Source organism: Taudactylus pleione, unplaced genomic scaffold (assembly GCF_031769625.1).
Source record: "Taudactylus pleione unplaced genomic scaffold, aTauple2 ptg001043l, whole genome shotgun sequence".
Taxonomy (NCBI): domain Eukaryota; kingdom Metazoa; phylum Chordata; class Amphibia; order Anura; family Myobatrachidae; genus Taudactylus; species Taudactylus pleione.
In genome coordinates this window covers 920,001-945,218 of record NW_028285444.1, presented here as the reverse complement: position 1 = coordinate 945,218, position 25,218 = coordinate 920,001, and the positions used below count along the sequence as shown (strand labels likewise).

General features: G+C 45.5%; 1 protein-coding gene across 1 annotated transcript in view; it reads left to right on the top strand.

Moving 5' to 3' along the window:
* LOC148453994 (connector enhancer of kinase suppressor of ras 2-like) overlaps positions 1–25,218 on the top strand; it is a 970,642-nt gene that overhangs the window by 189,306 nt on the left and 756,118 nt on the right. The gene's annotated exons all lie outside the window — the stretch shown is intronic.

Here is a 25,218-nt window from a genome sequence, read left to right as displayed (position 1 = left end):
CTGCTCCCTTGTGTCATACATTACTGTGTCCTACACCTAATCCTTCCTCCACACATGCTCTATACACTAGTGACATCTACATCACTAATATCACTGCTCAGCTCCCTATTGTCATACATTACTGTGTCCTACACCTAATCCTTCCTCTACACATGCTCTATACACTAGTGACAGCTACATCACTAATATCATCACTGCTCTGCTCCCTTGTGTCATACATTACTGTGTCTACACCTAATCCTTCCCCCACACATGCTCTATACACTAGTGACAACTACATCACTAATATCATCACTGCTCTGTTCCCTATTGTCATACATTACTGTGTAATACACCTAATCCTTCCTCCACACATGCTCTATACACTAGTGACAGCTACATCACTAATATTATCACTGCTCTGCTCCCTTGTGTCATACATTACTGTGTCCTACACCTAATCCTTCCCCCACACATGCTCTATACACTAGTGACAGCTACATCACTAATATCATCACTGCTCTGCTCCCTTGTGTCATAAATTACTGTGTCCTACACCTAAACCTTCCTCCACACATGCTCTATACACTAGTGACATCTACATCACTAATATCATCACTGCTCTGCTCCCTTGTGTCATTCATTACTGTGTCATACACCTAATCCTTCCTCCACACATGCTCTATACACTAGTGACAGCTACATCACTAATATCATCACTGCTCTGCTCCCTATTGTCATACATTACTGTGTCATACACCTAATCCTTCCTCCACACATGCTCTATACACTAGTGACAACTACATCACTAATATCATCACTGCTCTGCTCCCTATTGTCATACATTACTGTGTCATACACCTAATCCTTCCTCCACACATGCTCTATACACTAGTGACAACTACATCACTAATATCATCACTGCTCTGCTCCCTTGTGTCATACATTACTGTGTCATACACCTAATCCTTCCTCCACACATGCTCTATACACTAGTGACAACTACATCACTAATATCATCACTGCTCTGCTCCCTTGTGTCATACATTACTGTGTCCTATACCTAATCCTTCCTCCACACATGCTCTATACAATAGTGACATCTACATCACTAATATCATCACTGCTCTGCTCCCTTGTGTCATACATTACTGTGTCATACACCTAATCCTTCCTCCACACATGCTCTATACACTAGTGACAACTACATCACTAATATCATCACTGCTCTGCTCCCTATTGTCATACATTACTGTGTCCTACACCTAATCCTTCCTCCACACATGCTCTATACACTAGTGACACCTACATCACTAATGTCATCACTGCTCTGCTCCCTATTGTCATACATTACTGTGTCATACACCTAATCCTTCCTCCACACATTCTCTATACACTAGTGACAGCTACATCACTAATATCATCACTGCTCTGCTCCCTATTGTCATACATTACTGTGTCACACACCTAATCCTTCCTCCACACATGCTCTATACAATAGTGACAGCTACATCACTAATATCATCACTGCTCTGCTCCCTATTGTCATACATTACTGTGTCATACACCTAATCCTTCCTCCACACATGCTCTATACACTAGTGACAGCTGTATCACTAATATCATCACTGCTCTGCTCCCTTGTGTCATACATTACTGTTTCCTACACCTAATCCTTCCTCCACACATGCTCTATACACTAGTCACATCTACATCACTAATATCATCACTGCTCTGCTCCCTAGTGTCATACATTACTGTGTCCTACACCTAATCCTTCCTCCACACATGCTCTATACACTAGTGACAGCTACATCACTAATATCATCACTGCTCTGCTCCCTATTGTCATACATTACTGTGTCCTACACCTAATCCTTCCTCCACACATGCTCTATACACTAGTGACATCTACATCACTAATATCATCACTGCTCTGCTCCCTATTGTCATACATTACTGTGTCCTACAGCTAATCCTTCCCCCACACATGCTCTATACACTAGTGACATCTACATCACTAATATCATCACTGCTCTGCTCCCTTGTGTCATTCATTACTGTGTCATACACCTAATCCTTCCTCCACACATGCTCTATACACTAGTGACAGCTACATCACTAATATCATCACTGCTCTGCTCCCTATTGTCATACATTACTGTGTCATACACCTAATCCTTCCTCCACACATGCTCTATACACTAGTGACAACTACATCACTAATATCATCACTGCTCTGCTCCCTATTGTCATACATTACTGTGTCATACACCTAATCCTTCCTCCACACATGCTCTTTACACTAGTGACAACTACATCACTAATATCATCACTGCTCTGCTCCCTTGTGTCATACATTACTGTGTCATACACCTAATCCTTCCTCCACACATGCTCTATACACTAGTGACAACTACATCACTAATATCATCACTGCTCTGCTCCCTTGTGTCATACATTACTGTGTCATACACCTAATCCTTCCTCCACACATGCTCTATACACTAGTGACAACTACATCACTAATATCATCACTGCTCTGCTCCCTTGTGTCATACATTACTGTGTCCTACACCTAATCCTTCCTCCAAACATGCTCTATACACTAGTGACACCTACATCACTAATATCATCACTGCTCTGCTCCCTTGTGTCATACATTACTGTGTCCTACACCTAATCCTTCCTCCACACATGCTCTATACACTAGTGACAGCTACATCACTAATATCATCACTGCTCTGCTCCCTATTGTCATACATTACTGTATCATACACCTAATCCTTCCTCCACACATGCTCTATACACTAGTGACATCTACATAACTAATATCATCACTGCTCTGCTCCCTTGTGTCATACATTACTGTGTCCTACACCTAATCCTTCCCCCACACATGCTCTATACACTAGTGACAGCTACATCATTAATATCATCACTGCTCTGCTCCCTATTGTCATACATTACTGTGTCATACACCTAATCCTTTCTCCACACATGCTCTATACACTAGTGACATCTACATCACTAATATCATCACTGCTCTGCTCCCTATTGTCATACATTACTGTGTCCTACACCTAATCCTTCCTCCACACATGCTCTATACACTAGTGACACCTACATCACTAATGTCATCACTGCTCTGCTCCCTATTGTCATACATTACTGTGTCATACACCTAATCCTTCCTCCACACATTCTCTATACACTAGTGACACCTACATCACTAATATCATCACTGCTCTGCTCCCTTGTGTCATACATTACTGTGTTATACACCTAATCCTTCCTCCACACATGCTCTATACACTAGTGACAGCTACATCACTAATATCATCACTGCTCTGCTCCCTATTGTCATACATTACTGTGTCCTACACCTAATCCTTCCTCCACACATGCTCTATACACTAGTGACATCTACATCACTAATATCATCACTGCTCTGCTCCCTTGTGTCATACATTACTGTGTCCTACACCTAATCCTTCCTCCACACATGCTCTATACACTAGTGACATCTACATCACTAATATCATCACTGCTCTGCTCTCTTGTGTCATACATTACTGTGTCCTACACCTAATCCTTCCTCCACACATGCTCTATACAATAGTGACATCTACATCACTAATATCATCACTGCTCTGCTCCCTTGTGTCATATATTACTGTGTCATACACCTAATCCTTCCTCCACACACGCACTATACACTAGTGACATCTACATCACTAATATCATCACTGCTCTGCTCCCTTGTGTCATACATTACTGAGTCATACACCTAAACCTTCCTCCACACATGCTCTATACACTAGTGACAGCTGTATCACTAATATCATCACTGCTCTGCTCCCTTGTGTCATACATTACTGAGTCCTACACCTAATCCTTCCCCCACACATGCTCTATACACTAGTGACATCTACATCACTAATATCATCACTGCTCTGCTCCCTTGTGTCATACATTACTGTGTACTACACCTAATCCTTCCTCCACACATGCTCTATACACTAGTGACAGCTGTATCACTAATATCATCACTGCTCTGCTCCCTTGTGTCATACATTAATGTGTCATACAACTAATCCTTCCCCCACACATGCTCTATACACTAGTGACATCTACATCACTAATATCATCACTGCTCTGCTCCCTTGTGTCATACATTACTGTGTCCTACACCTAATCCTTCCCCCACACATGCTCTATACACTAGTGACAGCTGTATCACTACTCTGCTCCCTATTGTCATACATTACTGTGTCATACACCTAATCCTTCCTCCACACATGCTCTATACACTAGTGACAGCTACATCACTAATATCATCACTGCTCTGCACCCTATTGTCATACATTACTGTGTCATACACCTAATCCTTCCTCCACACATGCTCTATACACTAGTGACAGCTACATCACTAATATCATCACTGCTCTGCTCCCTTGTGTCATACATTACTGTGTCATACACCTAATCCTTCCTCCACACATGCTCTATACACTAGTAACAGCTACATCACTAATATCATCACTGCTCGGCTCCCTTGTGTCATACATCACTGTGTCATACACCTAATCCTTCCCCCACACATGCTCTATACAGTAGTGACAGCTACATCACTAATATCATCACTGCTCAGCTCCCTTGTGTCATACATTACTATGTCATACACCTAATCCTTCCCCCACACATGCTCTATACACTAGTGACATCTACATCACTAATATCATCACTGCTCTGCTCCCTATTGTCATACATTACTATGTCATACACCTAATCCTTCCTCCACACATGCTCTATACAGTAATGACATCTACATCACTAATATCATCACTGCTCTGCTCCCTATTGTCATACATTACTATGTCATACACCTAATCCTTCCTCCACACATGCTCTATACACTAGTGACATCTACATCACTAATATCATCACTGCTCTGCTCCCTATTGTCATACATTACTGTGTCATACACCTAATCCTTCCCCCACACATGCTCTATACAATAGTGACATCTACATCACTAATATCATCACTGCTCTGCTCCCTTGTGTCATACATTACTGTGTCATACACCTAATCCTTCCTCCACACATGCTCTATACACTAGTGACAGCTACGTAACTAATATCATCACTGCTCTGCTCCCTTGTGTCATACATTACTGTGTCATACACCTAAACCTTCCTCCACACATGCTCTATACAATAGTGACATCTACATCACTAATATCATCACTGCTCTGCTCCCTATTGTCATACATTACTGTGTCCTACACCTAATCCTTCCTCCACACATGCTCTATACACTAGTGACACCTACATCACTAATGTCATCACTGCTCTGCTCCCTATTGTCATACATTACTGTGTCCTACACCTAATCCTTCCTCCACACATTCTCTATACACTAGTGACAGCTACATCACTAATATCATCACTGCTCTGCTCCCTATTGTCATACATTACTGTGTCATACACCCAATCCTTCCTCCACACATGCTCTATACACTAGTGACAGCTACATCACTAATATCATCACTTCTCTGCTCCCTAGTGTCATACATTACTGTGTCACACACCTAATCCTTCCTCCACACATGCTCTATACACTAGTGACAGCTACATCACTAATATCATCACTGCTCTGCTCCCTATTGTCATACATTACTGTGTCCTACACCTAATCCTTCCTCCACACATGCTCTATACACTAGTGACAGCTACATCACTAATATCATCACTGCTCTGCTCCCTATTGTCATACATTACTGTGTCATACACCTAATCCTTCCTCCACACATGCTCTATACACTAGTGACAGCTGTATCACTAATATCATCACTGCTCTGCTCCCTTGTGTCATACATTACTGTGTCCTACACCTAATCCTTCCTCCACACATGCTCTATACACTAGTGACAGCTACATCACTAATATCATCACTGCTCTGCTCCCCTGTGTCATACATTACTATGTCCTACACCTAATCCTTCCTCTACACATGCTCTATACACTAGTGACAGCTACATCACTAATATCATCACTGCTCTGCTCCCTATTGTCATACATTACTGTGTAATACACCTAATCCTTCCTCCACACATGCTCTATACACTAGTGACAGCTACATCACTAATATTATCACTGCTCTGCTCCCTTGTGTCATACATTACTGTGTCCTACACCTAATCCTTCCCCCACACATGCTCTATACACTAGTGACATCTACATCACTAATATCATCACTGCTCTGCTCCCTTGTGTCATTCATTACTGTGTCATACACCTAATCCTTCCTCCACACATGCTCTATACACTAGTGACAGCTACATCACTAATATCATCACTGCTCTGCTCCCTATTGTCATACATTACTGTGTCATACACCTAATCCTTCCTCCACACATGCTCTATACACTAGTGACAACTACATCACTAATATCATCACTGCTCTGCTCCCTATTGTCATACATTACTGTGTCATACACCTAATCCTTCCTCCACACATGCTCTATACACTAGTGACAACTACATCACTAATATCATCACTGCTCTGCTCTCTTGTGTCATACATTACTGTGTCATACACCTAATCCTTCCTCCACACATGCTCTATACACTAGTGACAACTACATCACTAATATCATCACTGCTCTGCTCCCTTGTGTCATACATTACTGTGTCCTACACCTAATCCTTCCTCCACACATGCTCTATACACTAGTGACAGCTACATCACTAATATCATCACTGCTCTGCTCCCTTGTGTCATACATTAATGTGTCATACACCTAATCCTTCCTCCACACATGCTCTATACACTAGTGACAGCTACATCACTAATATCATCACTGCTCTGCTCCCTTGTGTCATACATTACTGTGTCCTACACCTAATCCTTCCTCCACACATGCTCTATACACTAGTGACATCTACATCACTAATATCATCACTGCTCTGCTCCCTTCTGTCATACATTACTGTGTCCTACACCTAATCCTTCCCCCACACATGCTCTATACACTAGTGACAGCTGTATCACTAATATCATCACTGCTCTGCTCCCTATTGTCATACATTACTGTGTCATACACCTAATCCTTCCTCCACACATGCTCTATACACTAGTGACATCTACATCACTAATACCATCACTGCTCTGCTCCCTTGTGTCATACATTACTGTGTCCTACACCTAATCCTTCCTCCACACATGCTCTATACACTAGTGACAGCTGTATCACTAATATCATCACTGCTCTGCTCCCTTGTGTCATACATTACTGTGTCCTACACCTAATCCTTCCTCCACACATGCTCTATACACTAGTGACATCTACATCACTAATATCATCACTGCTCTGCTCCCTATTGTCATACATTACTGTGTCCTACACCTAATCCTTCCTCCACACATGCTCTATACACTAGTGACACCTACATCACTAATATCATCACTGCTCTGCTCCCTTGTGTCATACATTACTGTGTCATACACCTAATCCTTCCTCCACACATGCTCTATACACTAGTGACATCTACATCACTAATATCATCACTGCTCTGCTCCCATGTGTCATACATTACTGTGTCATACACCTAATCCTTCCTCCACACATGCTCTATACACTAGTGACATCTACATCACTAATATCATCACTGCTCTGCTCCCTATTGTCATACATTACTGTGTCCTACACCTAATCCTTCCTCCACATGCTCTATACACTAGTGACAGCTACATCACTAATATCATCACTGCTCTGCTCCCTTGTGTCATACATTACTGTGTCCTACACCTAATCCTTCCTCCACACATCCTCTATACACTAGTGACAGCTACATCACTAATATCATCACTGCTCAGCTCCCTTGTTTCATACATTACTGTGTCATACACCTAATCCTTCCCCCACACATGCTCTATACTCTAGTGACATCTACATCACTAATATCATCACTGCTCTGCTCTCTTGTGTCATACATTACTGTGTCCTACACCTAATCCTTCCCACACACATGCTCTATACACTAGTGATAGCTGTATCACTAATATCATCACTGCTCTGCTCCCTTGTGTCATACATTAATGTATCCTACACCTAATCCTTCCTCCACACATTCTCTATACACTAGTGACAGCTACATCACTAATATCATCACTGCTCTGCTCCCTTGTGTCATACATTACTGTGTCATACATCTAATCCTTCCTCCACACATGCTCTATACACTAGTGATAGCTGTATCACTAATATCATCACTGCTCTGCTCCCTTGTGTCATACATTAATGTATCCTACACCTAATCCTTCCTCCACACATTCTCTATACACTAGTGACAGCTACATCACTAATATCATCACTGCTCTGCTCCCTTGTGTCATACATTACTGTGTCATACACCTAATCCTTCCTCCACACATGCTCTATACACTAGTGACATCTACATCACTAATATCATCACTGCTCTGCTCCCTTGTGTCATACATTACTGTGTCATACACTTAATCCTTCCCCTACAAATGCTCTATACACTAGTGACAGCTACATCACTAATATCATCACTGCTCTGCTCTCTTGTGTCATACATTACTGTGTCATACACCTAATCCTTCCTCCACACATGCTCTATACACTAGTGACACCTACATCACTAATATCATCACTGCTCTGCTCCCTATTGTCATACATTACTGTGTCATACACTTAATCCTTCCCCTACAAATGCTCTATACACTAGTGACAGCTACATCACTAATACCATCACTGCTCTGCTCCCTTGTGTCATACATTACTGTGTCCTACACCTAATCCTTCCTCCACACATGCTCTATACACTAGTGATAGCTGTATCACTAATATCATCACTGCTCTGCTCCCTTGTGTCATACATTACTGTGTCCTACACCTATCCCTTCCTCCACACATGCTCTATACACTAGTGACACCTACATCACTAATATCATCACTGCTCTGCTCCCTTGTGTCATACATTACTGTGTCATACACCTTATCCTTCCTCCACACATGCTCTATACACTAGTGACAGCTACATCACTAATATCATCACTGCTCTGCTCCCTTGTGTCATACATTACTGTGTCCTACACCTAACCCTTCCTCCACACATGCTCTATACACTAGTGACACCTACATCACTAATATCATCACTGCTCTGCTCCCTTGTGTCATACATTACTGTGTCCTACACCTAACCCTTCTTCCACACATGCTCTATACACTTGTGACAGCTACATCACTAATATCATCACTGCTCTGCTCCCTTGTGTCATACATTACTGTGTCATACACCTAATCCTTCCCCCACACATGCTCTATACACTAGTGACAGCTACATCACTAATATCATCACTGCTCTGCTCCCTATTGTCATACATTACTGTGCCATGCACCTAATCCTTCCTCCACACATGCTCTATACACTAGTGACAGCTACATCACTAATATCATCACTGCTCTGCTCCCTTGTGTCATACATTACTGTGTCCTACACCTAATCCTTCCTCCACACATGCTCTATACAATAGTGACATCTACATCACTAATATCATCACTGCTCTTCTCCCTTGTGTCATACATTACTGTGTCCTACACCTAATCCTTCCTCCACACATGCTCTATACACTAGTGACACCTATATCACTAATATCATCACTGCTCTGCTCCCTTGTGTCATACATTACTGTGTCATACACCTAATCCTTCCTCCACACATGCTCTATACACTAGTGACAGCTGTATCACTAATATCATCACTGCTCTGCTCCCTTGTGTCATACGTTACTGTGTCATACACCTAATCCTTCCTCCACACATGCTCTATACACTAGTGACATCTACATCACTAATATCATCACTGCTCTGCTCCCTTGTGTCATACATTGTGTCATACACCTAATCCTTCCTCCACACATGCTCTATACACTAGTGACATCTACATCACTAATATCATCACTGCTCTGCTCCCTTGTGTCATACATTACTGTGTCCTACACCTAATCCTTCCCCCACACATGCTCTATAGAATAATGCATCAAACTCAGTCTAGTGGTTCTCAAGATTAGCCCAGACAGACGTGTGTATATATATATATATATAGAAGCCTATCTTATTTAAAAAAAAAAAAAAAAAAAAATTTCTGGTACATCATAACATACAGTAACATGATGGTGAGACCTCCTATCACAGGGGTTCTCTCTCTGTACAATACTCAGCTCTTGCTGCTCGGATAAACCTGGCAGCTGGCGATGTTGGAAAATGAAGTTACATACGTGTAATTATTACTCGCTCACTGGGACACGTTATTGGGAAACCATCTATTTTGCATGTCACCTACCTGAGTAGCGCAGCTGATTACAGTATACGCTCTAATGATGGCCAAGGAGGAAACTTCACCTTCTGCATTTTATTCCAAATCCTCTGGAGTTCCTGTGTCTATTATGTATTATTGTACTGAGCGTCGTGCGTTTTATTCCCCCTCCCTGCCTGACCCCCCCCTTCCTGGCCTAGGAATACTGTGCCTGCATGGTGGGGCTGGTCACACACACCGCCACCAGCAGCTGAGCTAGTTTCCCATCATCTCTACCCGATTCCTGGAACATCCCAGCAGCTGTCTGACATCCCGGAGCTGGGGGGAGAATTACAGGCTCTGAAACATGATTATCTAAATCATTATTTACTGTTATAGATAAGAACAAGAATAAAGTTGATTGAACGCTGCTGTGTTAAAGAAAGCTGAAGGCGCTACGCGCGTAATTGTGTTAAATGGTTTTGTGACAGTGCAAAAACCCAGCCGGCCCGGCTACAATGACAATGTTTTTAAAGGTCAGAGACCTTTCCGGCTATATAAAGCAGCCGTTCTGTGGCGCGCGCTTATTATGGAAACAATTATGCTTTTTTTTGCTCATGTATAAAAATTAAAACTGATGATTTTCTGGCTGACGCTACTCTTTATACACCAGAAGTCTCATTTATGAAAGGTCCAGAAAATCTAAAATGCAAATTGCTGTAAAGTGCAAGTAAAGCCCATATTTGACATTTATACATTTCAAAGGCTGCTTATTACTGAGCTGAATAATATACATTAAAGCGGAGAATTTATACTCAACTCATACTGCCAACCCTCCGGGAAGTCAGGGGCTGGCTGGCAACTTTTAGCCTGGGGGGCAAATCCATGCAGGCCTCCCTGGCAGAGGAGTAGCGTGTAGCTAGGGTGCCCGAAAGAACGTGCGTGCTACGGTCCCCCCCCCTCAGGAGAGGACACCCTTATGCAGGCCTCGAGTAGTGTCCCCAGTAGTCATCCGCCCTATGCAGTGCCCCTTGTGCCCCCAGTAGTAAGCCCCTTATATAGTGCCCCCCGTAGTGGTAACCCTTATGCAGTGCCCCTTAAATATTGGCCCCAGTTGTAGTCTTCCCCCTATGCAGTACCCCACTATTGCCCTTTATATAGAGCCCCCAGCAGTGGTCCCTCGATGCAGTGCCCCCAGTGGTAGTCCCCTCCCCCCTTTGTAGTGCCCCTAGTAGTAGTCCCCTCCCCCCTATGCCATGCCCCTAGTAGTAGTCCCCTTGTAGTGCCCCTAGTAGTAGTCCCCCCAGTAGTAGTAGTACCCCCCTTGTAGTGCCCCCAGTAGTAGTCCCCCCCTTGTAGTGCCCCCAGTAGTAGTAGCCCCCCCTTGTAGTGTCCCCAGTAGTAGTAGTTCCCCCCTTGTAGTGCCCCCAGTAGTAGTAGTCCCCCCCTGTAGTGCCCCCAGTAGTAGTAGTCCCCCCCTTGTAGTGCCCCCAGTAGTAGTAGCCCCCCTTGTAGTGCCCCCAGTAGTAGTAGTCCCCCCCATGTAGTGCCCCCAGTAGTAGTAGTCCCCCTGCCTTGAAGCGCCCCCAGTAATAGTAGTCCCCCCCTTTGTAGTGCCCCCAGTAGTGGTCTTCTCCTTATAGTGCCAGACCCCCCGCAGTAGACACATAATATTAAAAAAAAAAAACACTTACCTGACACCCGCTCCTGCTCCTGGTACCACCGCCGAGATCAGCTCCTCCGTCCGCCGCTTTGCATTATGGGAGTGACGCGTCACTCCCATTACCCACTGCGGGAGCCGGAAGATGTCCGGCTCTGGCAGTGGGAGCAGCAGCCGATGAGAGTCTGTCTGACTCTCATCAGCTGCTAAAGCAGACACACAGCTGCCGGCTCTGGCGGCTGTGTGTTTGTGCTGTGTAGCGCTGACCGAACTCCGTCCGGTCAGCGCTACACATGCGGTGCAGTCTGTGTCACAGTGACACAGACTGCCCGTGACCCACGGCCCACATGATGCTGCGGCCCGGGGGGCACATGGCACCCTGCCCCCAGGCCCAGCCCACCACTGTGGGAAGTCGTGGAGAGGGGGAGGCTTCCGATTATTCGGGTAACCCCCCGCACCCCAGGAAGGGTAGGCACTTCTCCCTCATTCTGCCCACTTCCTAGTGAAGTGTGCAGAATGGGGAGAATATTACTTGGGATCGGTGGGTCCGTGTGTTGGGGGCGAGGCCTAATGACACAATTCTATGAGAATCGCCTCATTTAGCCACACCCCCTATATTAAAAATCTGTAAATCATGTCAAATTCCTGTGAGGGGCGGGGCTGGCTCCGCCTCCAACTCCACCCACCCGCTTCTCCTCCCCAGCCTTCTCTCAGGGAGGAGAATTTATAAGCCGCAAGCATGACTCAACTAAAGCTGGCCACACACTAGACCAACTTTCATCCAACCAGCCAACTAGTTGATTGGTTGGAATGAAAATCTGGTAAGGGATGAAAGCAAATGACAATCAGCAATTTGCTCCCAAACGCCGGAAAATTGACAAAAACTGTTGTTTGAACAAATTGTTTAGATCAAACATTTAACAATCTTGTCTGACGCCATTTTCATCTGTTTTCTGGCATTTAGGAGCAAATTGCTGATCATCAGTTACTCCCATACGTTACCAGATTTTCATTCCAACCAATCAACTAGTTGGATGGTTGGATGAAAGTTGGTCTAGTGTGTGGCCAGCTTAAGTATGTCCACCCTGCTCTGTCTTCCTATGCAGCAGGTGTCATGTTAGGGGGAGGAGGTTTCCTAGCACGGCAGACATGGAGGGACTGACAACTTAGCACAGGGGTCAGGGAACTTTTTTACCTTTTACCCCAAAATATATTTAGATACGCCGACGTTACCACCTTGAATTGAAAGGAAGGGAATCATATAGTAGTGCCCCTATATAATGCCCCTGTAGTAGTGCCCCCATAGTTATGCCCTTGTAGTAGTGCACCCATATAATGCCCCTGTAGTAGTGCCCCCATATAATGCCCCTGTAGTAGTGCCCCCATAGTTATGCCCCTGTAGTAGTGCCCCTATATAATGCCCCTGTAGTAGTGCCCCCATATAATGCCCTTGTAGTAGTGCCCCTATATAATGCCCCTGTAGTAATGCCCCCATATAATGCCCCTGTAGTAGTGCTCCCATATAATGACCTTGTAGTAGTGCCCCCATATAATGCCCTTGTAGTAGTGCCCCTATATAATGCCCCTGTAGTAATGCTCCCATATAATTCCCCTGTAGTAGTGCCCCCATATAATGACCTTGTAGTAGTGCCCCCATATAATTCCCCTGTAGTGTTGCTTGTACAAAAAAAAAATTCTTAATCCCCGCTCCTGCATCCACCGCTATCCTGCTCCACGGAACTATGGGAGAGATGTCATGACGTCTCTCCCATATTGCGCATGGAGAGAGGCAGAAGCTGGAGTTCAGAAGAGAACTCCAGCCTCCGGCTAACGCAGTGCTGCAGGGAAGGAGCCGGGGGCCCGCTGGTAATAACATCTCAGCGGGCGTCCGGCTTAGATCCTCCCTGCGGCACAGCCGGGCATGCATATTAATCATTCTATATTATAGAACAATTCATATGCATGCCCGGCTGTCCGTCCATTACCCCCAGGAATTTCATTTTTACCCCATGTGGGGTAATTTACCCTGACCACTGACTTAGCAGATCTGCTAACACAAAAAGCACTGTGCAGATTTGTGGACTGATTCAAGGGGGTGGGGCCAGTGATGTCACAGCAGCTCAAATGTCTGCAGATTCAGCTTTCTGACCTGGTCCTAGAGGTGAGGGGAGCTTCAGCTGTATGTAATGGGGCGGGAATGTACTATACATCATAACAGAACTGTAATAGAACTATAGGATAATACCAAGCAATGCATCTTATGTACAGGGTTCATGTCTTAGCTAGGGGTGTGCACCGGCCACTTTTCGTGTTTTGTGTTTTGGTTTTGGATCTGGATCTTTCTTCGTGTTTTGGATCTGGATTGGTTTTGCCAAAACCACCCTTCCGTGTTTTGGGTTCTGGGTTTTGTGTTTTGGATCTGTATTTTTTTTTTAAAAAGCATAAAAACAGCTAAAATCACAGAATTTGTTGGTTTCTCTGCTCCTATGCTATTATTAACCTCAATAACCTTAATTTCCACTCATTTCCAGTCTATTCTGAACACCTCACACCTCACAATAGTGTTTTCATGTCCAAAAGGTTGCACCGAGGTAGCTGGATGACTATGCTAAGCGACACGAGTGGGCGGCACAAACACGTGACCCATCTAGGAGTGACACTGCAGTGGCAGACAGGATGGCAGTTAGAAAAACTAGGCCCCAAACTGTACATAATGCAAAGAAAAAAAAGAAGTGCAAGATGGAATTGTCCTTGGGCCCTCCCACCCACCCTTATGTTGTATAAACAGGACATGCACACTTTAACAAATCAATCATTTCAGCGCCAGGGTCTGCCACACAACTGTGGCTGAAATGATTGGTTCGTTTGGGCCCCCACAAAACAAGCTGGCAATTAATGTGTCCCTGCACAAACTGGCTCTACGGAGGCAAGATGTCATCCTCATCCTCCTCATCCACCGATTCCTCACCCTCTTCAGTGTGTACATCCTCATCCTCACAAAGTATTAACTCGTCCCCACTTGAATCCACCACCACAGGTCCCTCTGTACCTTCTGGAGGCTGGTCTCCCTGGAAGAGCTGATAATTCATTTTGATGAACATCATCTGCTCCACATTCTGTGGAAGCAACCTCCTACGCCTTTCGCTGACAAGGTTCCCGGCTGCACTAAACACTCTTTCGGAGTACACACTGGAGGGGGGGCAACTCAGGTAAAATAGAGCCAGCTTGTACAGGGGCCTCCAAATTGCCTCTTTTTCCTGCCAGTACAGGTATGGACTGTCTGACATGCCTACTTGGATGCTGTCACCGATGTAATCCTCCACCATTCTGTCAATGGTGACAGTATCATATGCAGTGACAGTAGACATGTCAGAAATTGTTGCCAGGTCCTTCAGTCCGGACCAGATGTCCAAACTTGGTCCTGCCTGCCCTGCATCACCGCCAGCGGGTTGCTTAGGATACCTAAGTTTTTTCCTGGCAGCCCCAGTTGCGGGAGAAAATGAAGAAGGAGCCGTTGACGTGTCACGTTCCGCTTCAGCTGACAGTGTGTTCACCAGCAGGTCTTTGCACCTCTGCAGGCTTGTGTCGGCTGGAAAGAGAGACACCACATAGGCTTTAAACCTAGGATCAAGCACGGTGGCCAAAATGTAGTGGTCTGATTTCAACAGATTGACCACCCTGGAATCCTGGCAAAGCGAATGAAGGGCTTCATCCACAAGTCCCACATGCCGAGCGGAATCGCTCCGTCTTAGCTCCTCCTTCACTTTCTCCAGCTGCTTCTGCAAAAGCCTGATGAGGGGAATGACCTGACTCAAGCTGGCTGTGTCTGAACTGACTTTACGTGTGGCAAGTTCGAAGGGCTGGAGAACCTTGCACAACACGGAAATCATTCTCCACTGCGCTTGAGTCAGGTGCATACCCCCTCCTTTGCCTATGTCATAGGTGGATGTATAGGCTTGTATGGCCTTTTGCTGCTCCTCCATCCTCTGAAGCATATAGAGGGTTGAGTTCCACCGCGTCACAACCTCTTGCTTCAGGTGATGGCGGGGCAGGTTCAAGAGTGTTTGCTGGCGCTCCAGTCTTCGGCACGCAGTCGCTGAATGGCGAAAGTGGCCAGAAATTTTTCGGGCCACCCAAAGCGTCTCCTGCACGCCCCTGTCGCTTTTCAGAAAATTCTGCACCACCAAGTTTATTGTGTGAGCAAAACATGGGACGTGCTGGAATTTGCCCAGATGTAATGCCCGCACAATATTGGTGGCGTTGTCAGATATCACAAATCCCCAGGAGAGTCTAAGTGGGGTAAGCCACTGGGCGATGATTTCCCTCAGTTTCTCTAAGAGGTTGTCGGCGGTGTGCCTCTTACTGAAACCGGTGATACACAGCGTAGCCTGCCTTGTAACGAGCTGGCGTTTCTGAGATGCTGCTACTGGTGACGCTGCTGCTGTTGCTGCGTAAGGTGATACATCTACCCAGTGGGCTGTCACAGTCATATAGTCCTTAGTCTGCCCTGTTCCACTTGTCCACATGTCCGTGGTTAAGTGGACATTGTGTACAACGGCATTTTTCAGGACACTGAGGACACTTTTTCTGACGTTTCTGTACAGTCTCGGTATCGCCTGCCTAGTGAAGTGGAATCTAGACGGGATTTGGAACCGGGGACACACTACCTCCATCAATTGTCTAAATCCCACTGCACTAATGGCGGATACCGGACGCACGTCTAACACCAACATAGCAGTCAAGGCCTCAGTTATACGTTTTGCTTCAGGATGACTGCTGTCGTACTTCATCCTCCTCGCTAAGGACTGTTGGAGGGTCAATTGTTTAGTAAAAGTAGTGGTGTTCCTACTTCCTCTCTGGGATGATGAACGACTCCCAGCAGCAGCAACAGCAGCAGCGGCAGCAGTAGGCGTAGCAATGCAGGATCCTCCAGAGGAATCCCGGATAGGAGAGTCAGTCATGCCAGTGACATGGCCTGCAGGACTACTTCCGATCCTGACTAAGGAGGAAATTGACGAGGAGGGAGTTGACGGTGTGGTTTGCAGGCGCTTGGATACAACAGGACAACGGGATTTAGGTGTCCCTGGACTGCTTACGGTCTTAGCCAAAGTTTCTGAACTTGACAGTAACTTTTTATGAACGCGCTGCAGGTGCCGTATAAGGGAGGATGTTCCTAGGTGGTTGACGTCCCTACCCCTACTTATTTCACCTTTACATATGGTACATATGGCAAGACAGTTGTTGTCCGGATTTGGATAGAAATATTGCCAGACCAAAGAGGTGGAATGTTTGGTCTTCTGCCCAGGCATGACCGTGATGGGCTTTTTCATCCCACGGACAACAACTGTCTCCCCCGAAGCCTGATTTAAACAAACCACATCACCATCAGAATCCTCCTCGCCAACTTCCTCCTCAGCGCCAGCTACACCAGTATCCTCATCCTGTTGTACTTCAACAGTGACATCTTCAATTTGCATATCAGCAAGTGGACTGTGGGTGCTCCTTTCAGCACTTGCAGGGGGCGTGCAAATGGTGGAAAGAGCCACCTCTTCCCGTCCAGTGCTGGGAAGGTCAGGCATCGCAACCACCACCACACTTGGACTCTCCTTGGGGATTTGTGATATCTTCTTAGAAAGCACAGTTCTTCGCTGTGCTTTTGCCAGCTTAACTCTTTTGATTTTTTTAGTGGGAGGAGGGCTTCCATCGTCATGTGAAGCTGAACCACTAGTCATGAACATACTAGGGATCGACCTTAGCCGTTCCTTGCCACTCCGTGTCGTAAATGGCATATTGGCAAGTTTACGTTTCTCTTCAGCTGATTTAAATGTCTTTTTCAAGGTCATTTTCCTGAACTTTGCCATTTGGGATTGTATGTGCCCTCTACTATGACATTGGGCATCGGCCTTGGCAGACGACGTTGATGGCATGTTATCGTCTATGTCATGACTAGTGGCAGCAGCTTCAGCACTAGGAGGAAGTGGTTCTTGATCTTTCTCTATTTTATTTTTATCGGAGAAAGTTTGGTCCTCCATTTATGTTATATCGATTTGATATATACGTGCGGCTAAACACAGAAAATAATTTTTTTTTTGGTTTGGACTGGAGTGTACTTTGGGGGTTACAGCACCCTTTAACGGTCAAGCCAGCCGGCCCTTATGACACAGGCGCACTCTTGGCACTACTTTGTTGATGCACGTGCGGCTACTGCGCACACAATTCACAAACACAGAAAATAATTTTTTTTTTGTTTGGACTGGAGTGTACTTTCGGGGGTTACAGCACCCTTTAACGGTCAAGCCAGCCGGCCCTTTACTTATGACACAGGCGCACGCTTGGCACTACTTTGTTGATGCACGTGCGGCTACTGCGCACACAATTCACAAACACAGAAAATAATTTTTTTTTTGGTTTGGACTGGAGTGTACTTTGGGGGTTACAGCACCCTTTAACGGTCAAGCCAGCCGGCCCTTTACTTATGACACAGGCGCACGCTTGGCACTACTTTGTTGATGCACGTGCGGCTACTGCGCACACAATTCACAAACACAGAAAATAATTTTTTTTTTGGTTTGGACTGGAGTGTACTTTCGGGGGTTACAGCACCCTTAACGGTCAAGCCAGCCGGCCCTTTACTTATGACACAGGCGCACGCTTGGCACTACTTTGTTGATGCACGTGCGGCTACTGCGCACACAATTCACAAACACAGAAAATAATTTTTTTTTTGGTTTGGACTGGAGTGTACTTTCGGGGGTTACAGCACCCTTAACGGTCAAGCCAGCCGGCCCTTTACTTATGACACAGGCGCACGCTTGGCACTACTTTGTTGATGCACGTGCGGCTACTGCGCACACAATTCACAAACACAGAAAATAATTTTTTTTTTGGTTTGGACTGGAGTGTACTTTCGGGGGTTACAGCACCCTTAACGGTCAAGCCAGCCGGCCCTTTACTTATGACACAGGCGCACGCTTGGCACTACTTTGTTGATGCACGTGCGGCTACTGCGCACACAATTCACAAACACAGAAAATAATTTTTTTTTTGGTTTGGACTGGAGTGTACTTTCGGGGGTTACAGCACCCTTAACGGTCAAGCCAGCCGGCCCTTTACTTATGACACAGGCGCACGCTTGGCACTACTTTGTTGATGCACGTGCGGCTACTGCGCACACAATTCACAAACACAGAAAATAATTTTTTTTTTGGTTTGGACTGGAGTGTACTTTCGGGGGTTACAGCACCCTTAACGGTCAAGCCAGCCGGCCCTTTACTTATGACACAGGCGCACGCTTGGCACTACTTTGTTGATGCACGTGCGGCTACTGCGCACACAATTCACAAACACAGAAAATAATTTTTTTTTTGGTTTGGACTGGAGTGTACTTTCGGGGGTTACAGCACCCTTAACGGTCAAGCCAGCCGGCCCTTTACTTATGACACAGGCGCACGCTTGGCACTACTTTGTTGATGCACGTGCGGCTACTGCGCACACAATTCACAAACACAGAAAATAATTTTTTTTTGGTTTGGACTGGAGTGTACTTTCGGGGGTTACAGCACCCTTAACGGTCAAGCCAGCCGGCCCTTTACTTATGACACAGGCGCACGCTTGGCACTACTTTGTTGATGCACGTGCGGCTACTGCGCACACAATTCACAAACACAGAAAATAATTTTTTTTTTGGTTTGGACTGGAGTGTACTTTCGGGGGTTACAGCACCCTTAACGGTCAAGCCAGCCGGCCCTTTACTTATGACACAGGCGCACGCTTGGCACTACTTTGTTGATGCACGTGCGGCTACTGCGCACACAATTCACAAACACAGAAAATAATTTTTTTTTTGGTTTGGACTGGAGTGTACTTTCGGGGGTTACAGCACCCTTAACGGTCAAGCCAGCCGGCCCTTTACTTATGACACAGGCGCACGCTTGGCACTACTTTGTTGATGCACGTGCGGCTACTGCGCACACAATTCACAAACACAGAAAATAATTTTTTTTTGGTTTGGACTGGAGTGTACTTTCGGGGGTTACAGCACCCTTAACGGTCAAGCCAGCCGGCCCTTTACTTATGACACAGGCGCACGCTTGGCACTACTTTGTTGATGCACGTGCGGCTACTGCGCACACAATTCACAAACACAGAAAATAATTTTTTTTTTGTTTGGACTGGAGTGTACTTTCGGGGGTTACAGCACCCTTTAACGGTCAAGCCAGCCGGCCCTTTACTTATGACACAGGCGCACGCTTGGCACTACTTTGTTGATGCACGTGCGGCTACTGCGCACACAATTCACAAACACAGAAAATAATTTTTTTTTTGGTTTGGACTGGAGTGTACTTTGGGGGTTACAGCACCCTTTAACGGTCAAGCCAGCCGGCCCTTTACTTATGACACAGGCGCACGCTTGGCACTACTTTGTTGATGCACGTGCGGCTACTGCGCACACAATTCACAAACACAGAAAATAATTTTTTTTTTGGTTTGGACTGGAGTGTACTTTCGGGGGTTACAGCACCCTTAACGGTCAAGCCAGCCGGCCCTTTACTTATGACACAGGTGCACGCTTGGCACTACTTTGTTGATGCACGTGCGGCTACTGCGCACACAATTCACAAACACAGAAAATAATTTTTTTTTTGGTTTGGACTGGAGTGTACTTTCGGGGGTTACAGCACCCTTAACGGTCAAGCCAGCCGGCCCTTTACTTATGACACAGGCGCAAGCTTGGCACTACTTTGTTGATGCACGTGCGGCTACTGCGCACACAATTCACAAACACAGAAAATAATTTTTTTTTTGGTTTGGACTGGAGTGTGCTTTCGGGGGTTACAGCACCCTTAACAGTCAAGCCAGCCGGCCCTTTACTTATGACACAGGCGCACGCTTGGCACTACTTTGTTGATGCACGTGCGGCTACTGCGCACACAATTCACAAACACATAAAATAATTTTTTTTTGGTTTGGACTGGAGTGTACTTTCGGGGGTTACAGCACCCTTTAACGGTCAAGCCAGCCGGCCCTTTACTTATGACACAGGCGCACGCTTGGCACTACTTTGTTGATGCACTTCCGGCTACTGCGCACACAATTCACAAACACAGAAAATATATTATTTTTTTAGCACTTGGGGGGAGCACCCCTGATGGACAGAGCACCCCCTGGACAACACTACAGCACCCCTTTAGGACTGGGACACTGCACAGGACTTTGGAGTGGACACAGCCCCTATGGAGAACTGACTGCACAACACAGTCCAGCCAGCCCCTATGGACTTTGAAGTAGTGGACACAGCCCCTATTAACAACAGCAGCACAGCACAACACAGCCAGCCCCTATGGACTTTGAAGTAGTGGACAACAGCAGCACTACACTACACTACACTACACTACACAGCCCTAACTCCCACCCTCCCTCTTCACTGTCCACAGCCGAGCGAGAAAATGGCGCCGACGCGGGTACCTTATATAGGATCCAAAACCCGCGAGACTCGGAAGGCGGGATGATGACGTTTTGCCTCGATTTCAGATCCGAGTCAGGCGGGAAAAGTCGAGCCTGACTCGGATCGGACTCGGATCGGGGGGGCTCGGGGGGGTTCGGATTTCAGAAATCCGAACCCGCTCACCCCTAGTCTTAGCATGTCCATTTTTAGGGTTTTAGACCCCAACCCGACAAGAGGGGCTGTTTGGCGGGACCACGGTGTATGAGAACACAACTATACGCGAACGGCTACAGATATTCACAACAATATATACAAACGCTTTGGGAATTGAAGACACTGATTGGATTGTACAAGCCTGTATGATTGCTCTGCAAATAGACAGTCGGAGCCCAATAGCCTATTGCTAAATGAAAGCACCAGCATCATCGCTATAAACAAGATCAAAATGGAGCTCGCATAGCGAACACAGCTCTTCCTCTACTAAGGGAGTATTTGCATTATGTATTTGTAAAGGCTACAAGGTGTCTCTTACCATAGGATGAGCTTTCTTTTCCTGATCTGGTTTCCGCTGAGAGAGCAAATATCCCTTTCCATAGGGAGCAGTGACGCGTCTGAGTGTGCGAGTCTATCGGTGACTATGTGAAGTCTATATAGTGCGGTAGTAGAGGGAGCTACTGTAGGCCAAAGTTAAACGCAGTATTGGGCCAGATTATCAGAAGTACAGATGCGCCCTTTTACACAGCGGTTTCAGTCATAACTAAGTAGCGCCAGGTCCCGGGTGAGCCGGGCACACCGAGCGTCTTTCTCCCTCATAATGTGCATCTTATTCGAATAAATAAAACCACTGGTGGTGATCACACTACATCTCTACATTATACTGATGAATGTGATGTGTGACATTTTATGTCTGTGCCCAGCTGAGTCTGCATCTGTGTACGCAGCGCAACCATGCAGCACCCGTGGCTTTTTGTACGCCAGTTTCCATGGTGCCTCATCCGTGACTTTAAAAACCAATCCCCGTGCAGTTAATGTCGCAGCCCAGCGTCACTACTACACTGTCAGCAGCGTTTTGCTGATTCTGCGATGCGTATAAGATGCCAAATCGAAAGAAAATGACACGTATGTTGCTACTCTCAGGGCGTCTGAGTCACGCCGGGTGTCTTGCGCCAAATGGTTTATATAAGCGGTAGTTTTATGAGAACACATCTGTACATTGTGCAATATTCTGCATTTACACATATCTGGCGCCATAATTCTATCCAGCAGGAGCTATCTTACTTTAGAAACCCGCCACGTTCCTGTGTGATGTTACATTAGACCTGTATGTAGCCGCTTTATATAGGTGTAACAGCTGTTACCTTACACGTTATACCCCGTGTGTCAGATGGTGTATCCCGTGGGTCACTGGTGTAAGGTGCAATGTTACAGCAATGTAACAGCTGGGCCTGACCCATCCTGCCGAATGATAAGTATCTCGGTCTCTCTCCTCATCAGAGAGCCCTTTGCACCATGACATGTCTCTGCCCTTTAGGAGAGTATCACTGGCTGTGTACTGGGCCTCTGGGAGGCTGCACTGCGCAATGTGTTATCTGTGTGTGAGGAGCCTTCACCTGTGTCTCTACGGTGTACAGAAATCACATGTCATGGGTCACATGTTCACACTGAGATAAACTACACGTTAGGCTGCATTTAATTGTAACACAGAAAATTGTAATACAGAAAACAATTGCACATTGAGGGCCTGATTCACTAAGGATCACTATTCTGCTTGTACGCATGCAGCGCAGTTGCTAATATCAGCGGTACTATCAAATGTTTGCATTCACATTGCGATCGCAGCCTGACATAAGGACGCTAGGGGAACATAGCGAAACAATCGGTAACATCGAGTAACATCGGACCAAGATGCACAGCTAAGGAAGCCCAGACCTCACTTAGGAATTGCTAACTTCTGCGCACGCTATGAGTCCTCAGGAAGCGTCTGGTATCGCAGTGGACAATTTATGCACGCCCATGCAACGGCGTTGAAACGCACTGGCATGCCTGCGTACGCATGGCCACCCCCCCATCACCACCCACAAACGGCACTTCCTGTCAGTCACTCTGCCATGCGTCTGCGTACGCAGTTCTGACCGCAGTGTCTGGTTTGCACATGCGCACTGCAATGCATTCGAAGTGCGAATTAATCGACCGATTGCGTGCGTATTAGCAACTGCGATCCAAGCTGAATCAGGCCCTGAGTTTATGTGTTTTATGTGCATTAAAACTGTTTTATATGTTCGAATAAAGAAAATGGACCCAGGCACTTTATGAGTTAATTAACACACCCTGGTTCAACACAGCTGAATGGGATAGTCAGTCCCAAGGTAAGGAAGAGAACCAATATATATAAAAGCAGCTAGTGAATCAGGGGGTGAATACAATTGACAATTCTATTTGGACTAGGTTCGTATCAGAAAAAGGTTATTTATTTACTAAAGACAAAATAAAGTAACATTTAATCTCATTAAAAGACACATATGTCATAAAAGTGTTCAATGTAACACATCTAAATGATACTCCTGTAACTGCAGTGTATAACCAGCACACTGGATATCTGAAGGACTGCAGTCTCAAAGACTTTAAGGGGTATTCAATATGGGAGCGAAAAATCCGTGCTGGACTTTCCGCTCCACATCGGAGATTTTCCTGGGATAAAGTATCGGGCGCACGCCCGCTTTATCCCCGTATTCAATATAAAAGCTACGAAAACGGGAACCTGCGAAGTGGGATCTGCAAAAAAATACGAAATTTTCCTGGAATAAATTGTAGGACCCCCTAAAGCTGTAAAAACATGGGGATCACTATGGCTACCCCATTTTAACCTGCAAATGTCGGGGTTTTAAATAGCCGCGGCAGATGTTTTTTTCCCGACATTGAAGTAGTGATGCAGAAGAGCACTTAGGTTATTTTTTTCATTTTTTAAGTGGTTACATCAAATTTGGGGTACATGAAAATGGGTACTAGCATATTTTTAAGTCCCTAAAGTCTTTATTTAAAAATTCTGCAAATATGCACCTGCCGCTAATAGCCTATTCTAGAATACATCTGCCGCTAATAGCCTATTCTAGAATACATCTGCCGCTAATAGCCTATTCTAGAATACACCTGCCACTAATAATCTATTCTAGAATACACCTGCCGCATACTTGCAGAATAGCCCTGAACCTGTTTCCCTATTTTTAAACACTTTTTTCCCATTTTTTTTTTCACCCCAAATTTTAAATAATTTTTTGGGGTGTCCCTATTTTTATTTTAAACTTTTTTTGACACAGTTTATTTATAAAATGACATTCCCAGGGATGCAGGCTATTTTTTTTAAGCCTGCACCCCTAAACCCCAATTCTGCACTTTTTTTCGCCACCTATTCAGTGGTGAAAAGTTCTCCCCGTCTTTTTTCAAAGACTTTTCGAACCTGCGAAAAGTCTTTGAAATTGAATCCGGTGTAAAACCAAAACCAGCGAAAATGACGCCATCGGTGCAAAATTATCGCAAAAACTGACTTTTTCGCTCCAAATTGAATTGCCCTGTTAGTACGTCCGGTATTAATAGTGGAAAGTTATCCTAGCCACCAGAATGAGGGGTGTTTAGGTGGATATTGCTCCTCGTGATGACAAATTGTGAAGCGTTAATGATGAACCCAGGTAGCCGCCATTAAGAATGGACAGCCAAGTGCACGGTGGTCACGATGAAATAGTTCTAGCACTGGTGGGGAGCTTGGAACTCCGTGTATCGGCTCTTTCTGTCAGCAGCAATGAGCGCACAGC